General features: G+C 49.4%; 1 protein-coding gene across 3 annotated transcripts in view; it reads right to left on the bottom strand.

The window, feature by feature from the left end:
* Nucleotides 1-13,551, bottom strand: part of ABAT (4-aminobutyrate aminotransferase) — a 58,399-nt gene extending 44,848 nt beyond the window's left edge. The window contains exon 1 of one of the 3 annotated variants that reach the window (XM_027469495.3): nucleotides 13,447-13,551. The gene's annotated coding sequence lies outside the window, so the exon portion shown is untranslated. Of the gene's footprint in view, nucleotides 1-22; nucleotides 466-13,441 lie in introns of those variants that run through there. The other 2 variants (XM_027469496.3, XM_005009139.6) reach the window with 2 other exon arrangements.
* Nucleotides 13,552-16,737: the final 3,186 nt, after the last annotated feature.

The following is a 16,737-nucleotide window of genomic DNA, read 5'->3' as shown; positions in this document are numbered from 1 at the left end:
GGCACACGCCAAAGGCACTTACATGGCTTGGATGAAAATGTGCAGCAGCCAGCTTGCCAGCTTCAAAACCCGCTCTCCCCTTCACCTTAAAGCGGGCCACATCCAGGAGCAGTGCAGGAGCAGCACCGCTGCCGTCACTCCCTTCAGCACCAGCCTGCGACTGCTGGCAGCAGGACTGGGCATCCGTCGCCCGGAGGAACCCCCAGCCTGAGCTGAGCTGAGCCGGGGGGACACCGCTAGTTAACGAAACCGAACTGAGATCATCTGACTGCCAGCCACCACTCCACTGCCTCTGACGTGTAGGTGTAGCCCATCAGCTCCTACCGGCCGAGTTCATCTGCACGCCTTCTCTGTGGGTTTCTGAAAACAGACAGCTGAGACGCAGGGCCAGGCTATTACAGCTCGAAATGCCCCCCGCTCGTTTTCAAGAACTGTGTGAACTTAAGAACAAGGTTTTGTCTTTAAAACCCCTCACTTGACTCAAGTTTGCAAATATCCCCAGGGTACCACCCAGGGAGTACCACAAAACCACCTCGGCTTGTTTCCTTCAGGTCCTGCGCAGACGCAGAGAGCACAAGAGCCAGTGGGCACTGTAACGCCACCTCCCGCGGAGTGCTGCTCGGGCAGAAAACAAAACCCCTGCTGCTGCTCTCAGGGACTGAAAGCAGCCCTGGTGCCACTGCACCCCTGCAGGCTGGGGGCCCAATGGGTTGCCATGACACTGGGGGGGCACAAGGGAAGATGCGGGGCCTGATGGGTTGCCATGGTGCCACGGGGGCCGGGAAGATGTGCCCGAGCCGCCTCAGTTTTAAATCCGCATGACAGCGTTTCAGCTGAGCTGCTGCACTGTTGCCATGGCAACCAATGGGTGAAAATCACGGCGGAAATCTGTAATTATTACAAGCGAGGCAGTGACTTACCCACACTCAGGGCATCAGAACGACTCAGGCCACGGTCTGAGCTGCGGCACCCATGTCACACTGCGTGCCCTGCGGGTGCAGATGGGCGACACCACATCTCTGCGTGGTGCCTTCTGAGGCAGAGGCCCGGGACAGAGGCCCAGGCCTGTGGCCGTGCCCACCGAGGGAGCAGCCCAATGCCCCCACAGCTGCACTCAGGTTGCGGTGCCGCGAAGGGGCTGAGGCACAGAGGGGGTACCAGCAGCAGGCCACAGAGGATGCAATGTGTATGGGAAGCAGCTGAGATCCCTGGTGATTCACAGACCCTACAACTGACGCTAGTTCATGCTGCAGATACAGCAACATACCTTGTTCTGTCACCTTCTCTCAGCAGTGCTTGTTTGGCTGGGATGGATGCTGTGGTAGTTAGCGTGCTCAAACACAAGTACAACAAGGGACAAAGTCATTCAGGCAGAGCAGACACACCTTGCAGTCTCCCTCCACTGACATATCATCCGGATACAGGCAGTTTACACACTGACAGAAGTGATGCCAGCGTCCACACACCCCATTTGCACCCACTGCAGGAGAAGGTGGCTTGGAGTCACTGCGGGGTTCTCCGGAGCTCTGCTGCGCTCAGAAGGCCATTGGCCACCACGCCAGCACACCACTACCGAAGCCACCGAGAGCCCACTGACACAGTGCTATTCCTAAGTAACAGGCTGGGGATTCATAACCTGAAATCTGGTATCATTTACCTACGCAGACTGTTTTTTCAAACCTGGTGGTTATCACAGAATCACAGAATTTCTAGGTTGGAAGAGACCTCAAGATCATCGAGTCCAACCTCTGACCTAACACTAACAGTCCCCACTAAACCATATCCCTAAGCTCTACATCTAAACGTCTTTTAAAGACTTCCAGGGATGGTGACTCCACCACTTCCCTGGGCAGCCTGTTCCAGTGCCTAACAACCCTTTCGGTAAAGAAGTTCTTCCTAACATCCAGCCTAAAACTCCGCTGGTACAACTTTAGCCCATTCCCCCTCGTCCTGTCACCAGGCACATGGGAGAACAGGCCAACCCCCACCTCACTACAGCCTCCTTTAAGGTATCTGTAGAGAGCAATAAGGTCGCCCCTGAGCCTCCTTTTCTCCAGGCTGAACAAGCCCAGCTCCCTCAGCTGCTCCTCGTAGGACTTGTTCTCCAGGCCCCTCACCAGCTTCGTCGCCCTTCTCTGGACTCGCTCAAGCACCTCGATGTCCTTCTTGTAGCGAGGGGCCCAAAACTGAACACAGTACTCGAGGTGCGGCCTCACCAGAGCCGAGTACAGGGGGACGATCACCTCCCTAGCCCTGCTGGTCACCCTGTTTCTTATGCAAGCCAGGATGCTGTTGGCCTTCTTGGCCATGCTCCAGAACCGTGCCTCAAAACAACCCCCTGAAACTGGCCTGCACTGGCTGCCAGGCAGTAAAAAAATCCAGCTTTGAAGTCAACTTGCCAACGCTCACCTGCCGCAGAAAGTTCAGCAACCTCATGCAGGCGGGGACGTATCACAAGGCACGGGGTAAGGACTGAGAGAACTTGTAGGTGTTCACAGTCACACATACAGAAAGTTGGATGTGAAGGAAATGCACATTAGCAATTTCTTACTACCTCTAAGGTGAATAATCAGGATTGCAGCTCCTGAACGTGCACTCTGGAGAGAGAAGGAAATTGCTGTGCCTCTGCTAGGGGCTACCATGCAGGATGAGGCTATATGCATTAAACAAAGCTGTCCGGGATGAAACAGTCCTTGTGGTGAAGCACTACAGTGGTGCTAACCATTTACGTGACATGACTTAGGGCCTCCAGCCCGCGCAGTGCCCATCAGGCTAAGACACGTCATGTCCAGTTGCTTGGAAACTCACCTCCAGAGAAGGCATTATTCAGCAGTGAACTTTTATTTCTAGTGGCTTTTTGTGTTTTAATCCTTGGGTTAAATGCTGCTACAGGTGGCTGCTTTCAGCCCATTTATTACCTACAACCACCCTGAAAGGCTGGCTGCACGAGGGGGTGACAATGACTTGTGCCAGCCAGCTACAGGGTGAAGACCACCGAGTCCCAGCCACTGCTAGATCAGTGATTTGAAGTGACTGTAACTGCTCAACACTTCACTGTTGAAAGTGTGCAGCTCACTAAATTGTGAATTTCAACAAGAAAGCCACACACCTCCATGTGGTTTAAGAGAACATTAGTTACAAGATTTATTCAAATCAGTTGTCATTGGAAGGGACATTGCTGACAGCCCACAATAACTCTACAATCTGCATTGATAAGCACTTTTCCAAGGACGACACGTTATACAGCCCTCTATTGTTAGAAAATAATCTCCTGCTTTAGCAGAATTCTTGCTCAAAAATATGTATTTCCACTGTTATACATATTTTCATGCATAAAGGCTACGCACATCCTGCTGAAAAGCATTACAATGATGCAAAGCCAAGTGGGGATCAGATTCTGGCCAGATTGGTCCACAAGACAAAGTAAAAGCACAAGGTTAGTATAAAGGATATTTGGATTTTATTCAAAATATCGGAAGGTTTAACTTTGTTATCAACTGCTAACTTTCACTGCAAATGATGGCAAATTCCCCCAGAGGCAACTGCACAACCTCCCTTAATCACTGCCTCATGCTCTAGAAAGCCTCTATGTTCTAGCGAGAACAAAGCTTTTCAGCTAACACACAGCTACAGTGCTCGAGAAAAAATCAGTACCCAGAAACAACAGCTCAAGGGTAGAAACGGTGTCAAAATCCTACATGTCACATATGCCTGCATGAAACAGGAACCAAGCACACCAGCCTTACAATGCAGAGGGCAAGGCAAATCAGAAGAGACAGCATCAGGTCCCAGTCCTCCTGCAAAAGCCAAGGTCATCACAAGGTCTGTGACCCCCCAAACTTGCATGGGGAAGGAAAGTAACAGCCATCTCAAGGGCCTGGTGCTCTCAGAGAAGGACTAACGCATCCATTGCAGAGCTAGCTCCGCTTTTAGGGTGCTGTGAGTGGCAGCCTGGCTTCAGCTAAACAAAGACACGCTGAATCCAGAGGTCTTGTAGGAAGAGGCACCCACAAAAGCACAAAGCAGTAGGTAAACACTCGCGTCCATCAGCACGGGTGTCATAAATTACTTTAGAAAAGCCAATTGGTTTAGCATTGGAAAAGCAAAATTGTGCTGTTCTAAAGCATTTCTGACTTTGTCACCTTCACGTTAGTCACCTATGGTAACTACAACTGATGGAACCACTAGCTTCAATTTCAAATATTTTTAAAAATCTTTCAATACATTTGGAAGAAACCCCACATTGAGACTATAGAAATGTCAACCACAAGCTAGTTATAAAAATCTGAGCAGGTGATTTACAGAGACAAGAATAAAAACCTTATTTGGACGAAGGGGGTGACCACGAAAGGCATAACTGCTAATAAAGGGAAGGACCAGGATAGCTCAGATCAGTGGGAAACCCAACACCCTACAGCTTTCCCAGCCTGTGGCTGGTCCTAGGACTGCTTCCTACCCCAGCACCTCCAATAAAATCACATTAAGCTTGCGGAGGCAGGTTTTCCCCTTTAAAAGAAACAAAAACCAGCAGTGAACAGCGTGGAATTTGCCACGAGCAATACCACTGAACTCCAGGCATCTCTTTTGGTGGGCACATCTTAAAAATAAAATCACCTGAGCTGGGATGTGTGCAAGGACACGGCTGAGCTGCAGCACCCGCACTACTGACAAGTCAGTAACAGCAATACCTCGTACTGACACAGGGAGAGGGGAGCCACCCTCTCTTCAGATGCCTTCTACTTTAATTTGCATTAAACGGAAGAACGCCACAGCTGGGAGGAGAGGAAAGAAAAGGGAAACAGGAATTAAGCACAATTCTGATGAATTTCTGCTGCTGAAAAGTCCTGTCATTGCCTGATGCTCAGGATTCAGTTAAACAACATCACTTGGGCAGTTTCCAAAGCAGTTTAGGGAAGAGAAAGACACACACAGCATCAGTTTCAATAGACTGCATGGCTCAGTTCCCTAGTATATTTTGACAATTATTTTTGGGCTCCAGATGGAGAAAAAAAAAAAAAAAAAAGAGTGCCAACCTGATTCAGCAAGATACGGACTTGTCAAGTGAAGTCCTTTGGTTTCACTGGGCCCATTCATAAACCTGAAGCTGTGAATGAGCCAAAGGGCCTTGCTGAACCGAAAATATGGTAGGAAAAATCATTAATGAAGTCCTATTTGATGTTTGCCAAAATCCGAAAGTTACCCACTAGAGAAAAAAAACACAGGGCTACTGCTCTAACTGGGCTTACTTGATCCTTATATACTTGACCAAAATAATAAAGCTGCTGCATTACAACACCTGACCCAAGCAGCAAATGCCTGGACACCAATTTGAGGAGGGAAATTGAGCTGCGCTGAGTCTGCTGATGTGTGCATGGCCAAACTTGGGGGTTAAGTCTCATGGAGGCACAGCTGTGCTGCAGCCTCTCCTCCAGTGGCAGCACTGACACCCGCATAGGAGACCAACTTAGCTAAGTATTTGGGAAATAACCTTTTCTGGAATATCTACTCACTGCAAGGAAATATTCTGCTAATATAGGCTGCAACTATGAATGCTAAGCAACAAATCAATCAGCTGGCAACAGCACTAAGTTTGGGTGATAGGACAGGTAGGAGACAGTGCTGTCTGTCAAAAAAAAACACATAAAAATGCTGTGGCAAGGCCTGAGAAAGGCATGGCAAAGTAGAACTTCCAGCGGCACGGGGCAGCAGCTACCCTTCCTTTCTGTACGTCTCAGCCTGCCTCTGTGACTGCAGTGCTGCCAGAGGCACTAATGAACGCCAGGAAGGGCGGTCCTACCAAAACGATATCAAGGTGAGTCCCCTGCATGGGTAATTTGAAGCAGCTGCCCCAGGTTACACCAGGAATAGTTAGGTCAAACAGCTTATTTAATAAAAAGGGAGCTGTTGACCTTTCCGAGGGCAGTTCACACAAGCAAGCAGCCCCACACAACGTGGGCAGAGCACGCCAGAGCGTGGCCCCCAGCCTGCACAGCCACCAACAGGGCCCTGCCATAGCAGCTCCAAAATGAAAGAAAAAAGGCAAAAATTATCTTCTGCACAAAATCAGGGCTTCACGAAATGGATGCAGCCACAGGATTTAGCAGTAATCAGACAGATCTTTGTAGAAGTTCCCAACTCACGTGCTTTGTTAGCTTCAGAAGCACTGTCCCTTCCCTCTTTGCTGATAACTACTGACAGTAGCTGAAAGAGATAACAGAGGTTGGAGTTTCGCAACAGAGGAAGAATGCAGCTGCGAGCCTCCACAGCTTGCTTACCAGCCAGAACAGAGCTCAGTTATGCAAGGCTGCCTATGGATTTTGACCAGGTGTAACAAACTGTTCCCTTTTTTTTCAGAAAAGTAAAATCGGACCCGTGAGCCATTTCTCACCATTTATCAGATCATTCTGGAACACAATTTCCCCTGCATATTTTCTGCACATTACTTCGTGCTGCAAGATCAGAAGTAAAAGTTAGGGGTGAAAGCACGACTACTGCAATGCAAATACACTTTATGTAAGTGCTGCCTCTAGAAATTACGTGCGGTGTCACCCAACCAACCCTGGGTTTGCTTAAAAAAAATCTCTTCCTTTTAACATCAGCTGGATTAATTTCTCAGCATACAGCAAGGACAAGTGTTAAGAAAAGAAATCTAAAAAGGAAATCTCTAGGGACCTCTAAGCTAACAGAAGTTCATTGGGTCGTTATACTTTTTACACAATTACCCCAGGAATTTCAGAAATACACAACTACCCAAATGGAAGGAGAACAGTTAAGGACAGGCCTTTTTTCTGATGATTTAATGCGTGCAGGACCTGGAAGACATTCATTTTCCCATCTTTCCTCCTTCCTCGTTATTTGTTTTTCAGCCTTCTGTGTTTCCAGTTCTTTTCCTAGTAGGGTTTTCCTTTCTTCTACTCTCCTCTGCCTCCACAGGATCCACCCTGGCTTCCAAGGACTTACAGAGTTGCACAGGCGATTATTTCTTTTTCTTTTGGTCTATCTGACTGCGGGATACCACTGCAGTGAAAAGGTAATTAAGGCAGCATTCAGGAAAATGATTTTTTTTTTCTCCCCCCTCTTTCTTCACCATTGTTCTGCTATGCTGAAGCTGCTGTCCTGGTGAAGATCTGCCTCCCTGCTACAGGATCAGTCACTCTGCAGCTGCTCGGTGTGTCAGGAAACCTGCCCTGCCCTATGCTTTGCAAGGATAGCTGCATCTCCTTAGCTTCTGTTCTACGGGAAGCTCCACTTTCACCTCGCTCTTCTGTCACCTGCACAGTTGCAGTCTCCCATCCCCACCAAAGAACGTCCCAGTTTGGAGAGGAGTCACCACCAAACCCTCAGCAGCATCCAGCTGTTCCTCCCAGGAGACGAGGAGGCACCTGAGAGACAGGAGCAGCCGAGCAGCGCGGGCACCACGACGTCCGAGCAGGAGAGCCACCACCCTACACGCCAGGTTGGAATACCAGCTAGCCATGAAACCACGCTTGTACTGTTTTAACAGAGTCACACTATGCCAAAGTCTAGAGAAAAGCAAAGAACAAACTCTAAGCTCATCCACAGGCACACAATGGTCAGATGAGCAAACGGACATACTGCAGGCCACGTCAGCAGGGGCAGCTTCCAACCACAGCCTTGGCCAAGTGGAAACAAACTTTAGGCAGGATTTAAGCAGGTGGTCACTGCTATTGCTAAAAGGCTCTTCTAAAAGACCTGGTGTTTTAGACTCTACAATTGGAAGGAAGAAGCACAATGAGATTTGTCAGCTATAGCTCCTGCAACGCCCGGGTGGCTGCCGGCATCTTCCCAGCTGCAGGTCCTACAGCATCACGATCCAAGCCCCCAGCACCGCTCGTTGTCATCTCCATGTGCCACCACTGCCTCCCCCAGCGGCAGAAGCTGGCCCTTCTCAGGGTTTTCTTCAGCTGCCGAGGTACAAGCCCCACGTTAGGGCAGCTACGCCAGCCCCTTCCACGAGGTGCAGCCCAAGCCCTGGAACCAATCGCTGTCTGGTCACCCAAGAGCAGCCTGGGTTTCTAAATGGCTTTTTAACCTGTAGTACTCTCTAATCCCCACCGAGGTTTAGCATCAGATTTATATAGTGAGATGGTCAAAATGTGTCAGTACAAACTTCCTCCGTTATTATTATTAAGTGCACATCACAACAGTAGCCTCAGCCAAGCACCTGGCAAAAAAAAACACGTATCATCCATGCATGAGGCAGAGAGAGATGACAGGCAGGACGGCTGGTTGTTCAGCACCTAACATGAGGAAAGCTGGACAGACGGATATGGAGGAAACACGACACAAAAAAAATCACTGTTAATAAACAACACCAAATTGCAGATACTTAACGTTGGTTATTCACATTCACATTTCTCTGAATTCTGAATTTGGATTTCAGTTGTGTTTGCTGTCAAGAGATGCTGCCAAGAGTCTCCGCATGCTCTACCCTTTGCTAAAAGAGGAACCCAAAACTGGCACGCTGCTGTGATGTTCAAAGTCATTAATCAAGACTGAGCTTGATGACATACAAATACAAACGAGTGATATTATTCTTTCCTTTCCCCACAAACTACTGTGTTTTTTTTTTCCTGCTCTCTCCAGGGCTTCTGCAAGCCTCTATGATTGCATTATTTCATTTACAAAGCAAAGAACTAGAAGGGCAAAAGGTGACAGCCTTTGCAAAAATATCTGCAGGGCTGTTCATGTGCTGGGTAGGGAAGAGGAAGGGATGATTTAATACCAGGATTGCAGGCAAAAACGTTAGCATGGAAGCCTCCAGCACCAGGGCACAGACTTTCTCTGCCACTGTTCTTTGCCTGTTAGGAGGCTTACAGGTGGAAGCTGGATACTTGAGAACTGAGCCAAGCATCAAAAACAGATGATGAAAACATCGGCACTAATTGAGGTCTTCTTCCAACACCCACTGCTTTGCTCTGTGAGGAACCAGAGATGAAACCAAGGTTACGAGGGGAGGAAAAGAATAGAAACCCTTAAAGAAAGAAGAAAAAAAAGGTGACAACCAGAAAGAAAACCGTGTGGTAGAAATCTGCCCCCCGTTAACACTCTTCCATGCCTGTGCATACAGCAGCTGTGTGCTGTGGGCTGACGCCAGCCAGCAGCACGGGCAGGACAGTGCCTCTCCTCGGCGCTTCTCACACAGCCACCCGTCCTGCTGCCTTTCCACAGGAGCAGCTCCACCTCCTGCAGTGCTCTTCTAGTCAAAGGCACCTAGTTACAGAACTGACAGGTAGGGCTGAGAGTTCTTAGAACAGATCTAAGACACAGAAAATTAAAAACCAGTGACTGCTACCATACTGTTGATGCTAGTGTAGTAACCAGTACTACTGAACCAGTTGCTTTTAAGACAAGAAGTCTTAAAAGAAAGATGCTGCTGGGGACAGCAGCACCCACGGTCACAAACAGCAGACAGAGCTACAAAACCTGCACTGGCAGTGCAGAAGGGAGAGCAGGTCTGAAACCAGGAAGCCGAATCCAAACCTCTCTGGGGACTCCGAGAAGCAGCTCACGAGGGAAGCAGCACCAACCAGGGATGCTCTGTAAGCCAGGGGAAGCCCGTGCGGGTTCTCTCCTGCAACAGCAGCATCAGCAGCCCCCTGGGGCTAGGGAACCACCACGTCCCAGTGATGCTCGGCCAGGGCTTGGTTGGCCTCTGCCAGAGTCCCTCAGCAGGTGCCAGACAAGAATTGCTTAAAGAATGATCGCTCAGTCTCCTCACTATCCTCGCCAGTCTCCTGCCCCAGATCTAGCTAGGGATGTATTCCAAAAAAAGGGTACTTGAGACGTGCCAGGTTTCAAAGTTGAGGCATTTTGAGGACATTCTTAAACCACGCCAACATAAAACAAAACTACATACAGGTACGACATTGCGAAGCAATGTATTTTCACTTGTAAAAATTACACTGAATTTTGCTTGGGTCTGATGAGGAATGCTCCATCAGAAAGAAGGCTTAAAAATAATCCTCCAAGATAAAGGAAACTGGAGACAGGTTTAGAAGTGGTTTTACTCTCAGAGTTACAGCTGGACAGCCAGCAGAACAGCTTGGCATTTCATCCTGCCACCCAAAGAGTACTTGAGACAGGCTGACTTCTTACAAGAAATCCCTAGCAAGCTGCATTACCCTAACGCACCCCCAGAACCAAGAGAAGAATTAAAATTTAATTTTTAAATGGCAACGCTTCCCAAGAGTCATAAGATGAACACATCTGAAAGAGCTCTGCTCCCTGCCAATGCTGAATTGTTTCAGTGATATCACAAAATCTGGATGAGAAACTCCGCAAGCTGTAGCTTTGTCTGTGAAGTGCCTTGTGCCTTGCCGCACTGCCTTTTAGCCAGAGACTCAAATGAAATGTTGAGGTAGTACAATAAGCACTCATCTATACAAATGCTTTTTTCTTGCACGAAAACTGAGAGCGTCTCTCAAGGAATTGCAGCAGGCATCATAAAGCAGAATCACCTGAGTCTGAATAAGGGAGCTCACACTCCCAGCCCTTTTTTTTGAGGCTGGAAGCATCTGCTCACTGAAGGCTGCACTTCAGCTGAGTGTTTTAGTGCTTTCCCACGTTGACTAGCACAGTGCAGCTCTACTATTTTTTAAAAAGCAAGTTCATCACTAGGGCAGGACTGTGTCCCTAACACCACAGGTGTGCAGCTTTCAGAACCAACTCCACCATGCCATCACAAAGGCACCTAAGTGAGATCAGCTGTCAAATAGGGAAATGACTGCTCAGCCTGAGCTAGAACATGCATTCTTCTCCTCATCAGGGTTTACAACTGAGAAGCTGCCAAGCACAAAATAGAAAAATACTCCAAATCCACAAACTAAGACAGAAGGACATAAACTCCATGCTGCAAGAGGTGTGATTTTTTCAACCGAGGTACGAAAGGCTGACAACACACAACCGAGGTTCCTCCCTCGTTCTTCTACTGAATTTCTAGCAGAAAATTTCTAAGAGACAGGGAAGGAACGGTAAAATATTTGCAAAAGGAAAGATAAGCAAAGTAATTTGAGGACACAGCACAGAACTCCACTCCCACCGATCAGACAGGAGTCTGACAGCCACAGAAGCCGCTTAGGACAATATTCCCCATTTTGCACGCTTTGCATGCTCTGGAAAACCCCCAGAATACTGTTATTTTTGCACAAACACCATCTGGCTAAGAAAACATCACTTTCCCTGTTTTCCTGGCCCACAGCCGTCATTTCAGAAAACAGGCCTGGGATTTGACAAAACAGATCACAAAATACAGAAACAAAGAGGGGACGGGGACGTAACGCATGGCTTTCAAGCCACGCAGCAGCTGCTGGCAGAATTATCTCTTTTAAGCTGGTTGCAGCTCCCGCCTAAGGCAACCTCTTCTTCATTGATAAAAGGAACTCAAACGGAGATCAGCTGGGAACAGGAACCAGGTGTTTGCAGCCTCTTGGAAGACAAATCCATTACACCAGCTTTAAAGAATATTCATCCTTCCATACTTGGTGCCAGTGGGTCACTCTTTGTGCCTTGCGCTAGCGGCCTTTAAGCTGCTGTGCTCCTGATGTGGCTTTTGGCCCTGCTTACCAGTAGTTTCACACCTTTCTGCATGCCAGTGCCAGCTGCCCTGCTTCTGATGGAAGACACAAGCCAGCTCTTTTCTATTATTTACTCTTTCCAAGCGGATAAGGTACTTCGGTTCTGGATTCAGACTCAGCATTGCACCTGGAAAACTCCTCAGCACTTGCAGAGAACTTCAAGGAAGAGCAGGCACTACTGCAAAGCTTGCTCGAGCAAAAATGATGCACAGACTGGAAGTTTGCAACACACATGAACAAATCAAATGGTATCTGAAAACAATAAAGAGCAGAAATGTCTTACATGAAATCTGAGAATTACGGCAGAATTACCCCATCGAGACATACTCCTTTCTTCCCCATGTTCCCCCCTGCACACAAAGGCAAAGACAAGAACAAGAGAGATTCATTCAAGTTCAAAGAACCATCACTTCAAAAAAAATTTTCTGATATACAGCCAGTACATTAAGACTTTAAGATACAACCGTTTTTGCTGTTGTTGTTGTAAATAAACAATGAATGCCGAACGTGCAGTATGGCCATAATCACTATCAAACAGCACTTCTGTTCCTGAGATATCCACAAGCTGGTACCATTTTGTTAAGAAAAGAAGGGAATTTTAGTTTGTACTTGAAAACAGCTAATCATTTTTTCAGCGTTGCTGAAATAGACCGTCAGTCCTAGAAGACACAGAGCAGAGTTGAGAGGCCAAGAGCCAGCCCAATTTGTCTTACGCCAGCTGCGAGCTCTTCCTAACCCTACAAACCCTCACGCTACAGCCTCCCAAGGCACAGGGCAAAGGCCGTAGAGCCGCGTGCCGTGATGCCACCTGAGCTGCTTTCATCCCAGCCCAAGCAGCTGGGGCACAAACCAGGAGCTGCTGGAGCACTGCACAAAGTCAGCAGGAGTCAGCCCAACCGGCACTGCTGTTGGCACATCTGCTGCCTACGTGCACAGGTCGCTATTGCTGAGCATGCTGACACAGGGCAGCCCCACGTGCCAACTGCTCCGACACCTCATTGCCGAGCACCGCGCCAACCACGGGGCCGTCGGGTCCAGCCAGAGCCAGCGTGGATGCACCAACACGTGGATGCCCTCTGAGCATCCCCATTCCCCTCCGCTTCCGACACAGGCCCTGCCTGGACACCTTCCTCTCCTGAGGGCAGCACAGCTGCCAGCAGGGCACCCACGGAAGCTCACCGCCCCCTGTGTGCCCACCTCCACCCTCTGGTCCAGTTCCGTGCCCCCGGACATGCAGACCCCGGCTGTACAGCGCGTCCCCAACGTGCCTCATCCCCACAACCTGCACAAGCCGTCAGCCCGTGCATTGACCCGGCACAGCTCCAGCTGGGGTTTCTGGTGCCTCCAGCACAGTGTTGCGCACCCCCCGTTTTCCAGGGGTGCAGACTATCGCGCTGTTAGCGGCATTCCAGAGCTGCCCCGCTCCGTGCGGCGCTGGGAACCCTTCTGGAACCTTCTCCCGCACCGCCGGGCTTCGTCCGTGCTCCCGAGCACGCTGCCGGCGGCTGCTGCTGCCCGCGCCCCGCAGCCCCGCCTTTGGACCGCGGGGCACAGTCCGCTCCCCGCCGGGCTCGGCGACCACGGCAGCGCCCGGAGACCGGGAGCACGGCCGGGGGGAGCCGCCTCGCCCCCCGCCTCGCCCCCGGGGCCGCAGGGAGCCGCCGGCCCCGCCGCTGCCGCAGGCTCCGGGTTCCCAGCGCGGCCACCCGGGGCAGCGCCCCCAGCCCTGAGCCCCGCAGCCCGGCGCGGCTCCCCCCGGCCCCGCAGCCCTCACCCCCCCCCCGCCCGGCCGCCGAGCAGGGGCCGCCCCGCTCCGCTCCCGCCGCGCCCCCCCTGGGTCTCACCGCACCCGCGGGGCTCCGCAGCTCCCGCCCGCACCGGGCCCCGCGCTCGCTCCCCGCCGCCGCGTCCCGCCCCTCCCCGCCTCCGCGCGCCGCAGCCAATCGCTGCCGCCGCCGCCGCCCCCCTCGGCCAATGGGGGCGCGCGGCCCGGGCTCGCCCCCGGCGGCGCGCAGGGGCCGTGAGGGAGGAGCGGGAGCGCGCCCCCCGCAGCCCCCTGAGCCGCCCCGGCCCCTTCGCCTCCTGCAGCTGCCGGGCCCTGCGGGCACAGCTCTCACCGCCCTCACAGCCCGGCACGGCGAGGACCTGCCGGCAGCACAAGGCTGCGAGGAAGCCGGCGGCTGGGCCGCTGCTGCTCCTCACAGCACCCCTCACGCTGCCTCTGCCCAGCTCACCCTTCGCCTGCTTGCCAACCTCGCGTTACTGCCCTCAGCTTGGAGGCAGGAGTTAATGTCAATAATTATCAACTGCCATCCCGCTAGTCCCCATCCGACCCACTGCAATTCCCCCCCAAACGGGAAAACGAACGGCGTTTCTCGAGGAGCAGAGGAGAGCTGATCCGCCTGAACCAAAGCTCCCAAGGGAGCACCTGGCACAGGCTCTTGTGCCAGCAACACACTGCACTTGGAGACTGGGAAGGCATCTTTGGGCCATACGCTGCTAAACTGTCTTCTTTTTCCAAAGAACACGCTTTCTTTATGGCTGGTGCTGTTATTATTTGCACTGCCTGATCCGCTCAAGCCCTTGGAACAAATTCATAAAACAAGACTCACGCTCTTTCAGAATTATTACTAATAATAAGAAACCAGTGAAAAAGACCATCCATCAAACGAAAATAACTTTTACACAGTACAACTTACTGCCATTACCTGTACCTCAGAAAACCCCTCCTACAAAGGAAGCAGGAGCTGACAGAGCACGCTCAGCTTGCTGAAGGTCCCTTTACATCTCCTCCTCCAGACACTTCTCAGACCGGCCTAGGCAAGCAATCCGTAATCACACACACATGTAGATGTTGTGACTTACTTGGGTGATGGTATTGTTAAAGGGAACTCCATGTGCCATCTGCTGGAAGAAGCCACCTCTGAGGCAACACACTGTACCCACACACCTGACTGACCTCTGTTGGCCACAGAGTTCTGGCCCCCTCTTGGCAGGACCTTCAGGATGAACCTTCACCCAGCCAGTGCACCAGCTTTCAGTGTGGTATAAGCTAGGGACTTTTCTTTATTTTCTTTTAGCTATGCACATCACAATGTGCTCACCTGGTCAGGCTTTAGGTAACAGCACATTAAATCAACAAATTATATTTTGTCCCATGAAAACCACTAAATAATCTTCTCTCTAGAAGGTAAGAAAAAGTGAGGAAGGAACAGGACTTGAACTAGACATGGAAGAAGCAGAAAAGAAGCAGCTTCTTTGCAGCAGCTTTCACAAATCCCATTCAAGACTTGAGCCTGATTGTTTTTGCTAAACCATAATTAGCTTCTCACTGACCGTGTCATCAAATGAACAAAATCACGTTTCAAAATGCAGGGAGAAATGGACAAGTATTACTTCCTACCTTCATTCCTTCCCAATTTTCTATGTCACATCACATGGGTATTAACACATTTTCAGTCCCTTCCCTTTGGGATTAATATACAGAAAAGCTTTTTTTTTTTTTTTTTTTGGCCAGCTGTGTTTTCCAGGTTACCAACACCACCACCACACTCACAAGTTGGACTGCATCTTAAAGACATAAGCACAAAGAGAATAATTCTCAATTTACTTTTATATTCAAAGAAATCTCTTGAAGTTTATGACAGGCGACTGTTCTTAACATTTCACAACAAGCAGATACAGAGGAATTCAATATCCATCTTTCAGAAGCAATCTTTAGTTTTCTAGACCCAACACTCAGCACCAAAAACTGCCTCTAAAAGCAACAGCAGCATCTGGCATCAGCACTTCTAGCAATCTGACTACAAGTAATACAGCTCCTAAAATGCCACGTGCTGGTGCATTCATCCACACCTGTTAGGAGAATGGTTTCGTGGAACTCCAAAGCCAACCCAGCGATCCATTGTCTTCAAAACAGGTGGTCTGCTTGCTCCTTGTAACCTCAGCAACAAAGTTCTACTGATGACCTTGTACAGGAACACAGGAGTCAGCTGGATTAGTTCATTGAGCTAATAGAGAAATACACCTGCAATTAGATGCCCTTGGATTCGAAAACTGACTCAGATTGCAAAACTGCTATAACCAAAATTATGGAAGTGGAAAATACACAAGTAAAATAATAATTTAAAAAAAAAAAAAAAGCCCAAGGGGGTTGAAAGCAGGTCTGCTTCTACTGCAGCTGCCTATTCTTATATCAAAATAAAGCATGATTTAAGACTATACCTGTGACCTGTAGCTAACAAAGCAAAACACGATGCATACCCTACAGTGATCACAGTTCAGACAGGCACAGGCTGTGTGTGGCTCAGCTACAGCCCCATAGCCCATCAGCTGAACTAGGGATCTTCAAAGGCAAGCAAGCCACAGCTCAGCACATGTGGAAATCGGCTTCCAAAAGTGCCTTGCTCACTGCACGGAATGAGGCAACTGCACAGATGGAATAAAACCAAGGACTTGCTTCCTCATGTTGTCCCCAGCAACCTACCCTCTTTTCTCTCAAAAAAGACATTTACTTACATCTTCATCTTTTAGCAGGCTGCTACCTCTACATAAAAGGACGTTAAAGAAAAAAAAAATCATACATTGTTTACTTGTATGCATAATCTAGAAATTTGGTCTTCTAAATTTCCCCTACTGTTTTCAGAAGTTCCCCATCCCATTCCTTCCTAGGAGTTTCCTGTGCTGCTTCCTGACAAACCCCACTTTGCTGTGTAGGACTGCACCCCCCACCCTGATCCCCCAACTCCTGGCTTTCCACGGAAAGCCCAATGCTACTTTCTAAGATTTCCCTCAGTTCTGTAGGATTGCTCCTACCCCTCCAAGTCCCACTGGCTTTCCAAGAATTAATTGCCTGTGCTGGTTTCTAGGATTTTCTTTGATTCTTTCTGTGAATCTCCCCCTCATTTCAGGGAATCTCATTTTCTCACCAGGACTCCTCTCATTTCTATTTGTATAATTAACTTGATTTATTTGTAAAGCACCATGAAAAATACAATAATTACTATTGTATTATATTGTATTATTAAATATTATTATGTTATATACGTATTATATTATTGTATATATATTGTATTATCCACTTTGCTATTTCCCCTCTCTTTATTCTATTTAAGATCTCTAGCAAGAGGTAGGTCTGTGC

Source organism: Anas platyrhynchos, chromosome 15 (assembly GCF_047663525.1).
Source record: "Anas platyrhynchos isolate ZD024472 breed Pekin duck chromosome 15, IASCAAS_PekinDuck_T2T, whole genome shotgun sequence".
Classification (NCBI taxonomy): Eukaryota; Metazoa; Chordata; class Aves; order Anseriformes; family Anatidae; genus Anas; species Anas platyrhynchos.
Note: the sequence above shows the minus strand (reverse complement) of the source record. Positions and strands in the feature narration are given on the sequence as shown.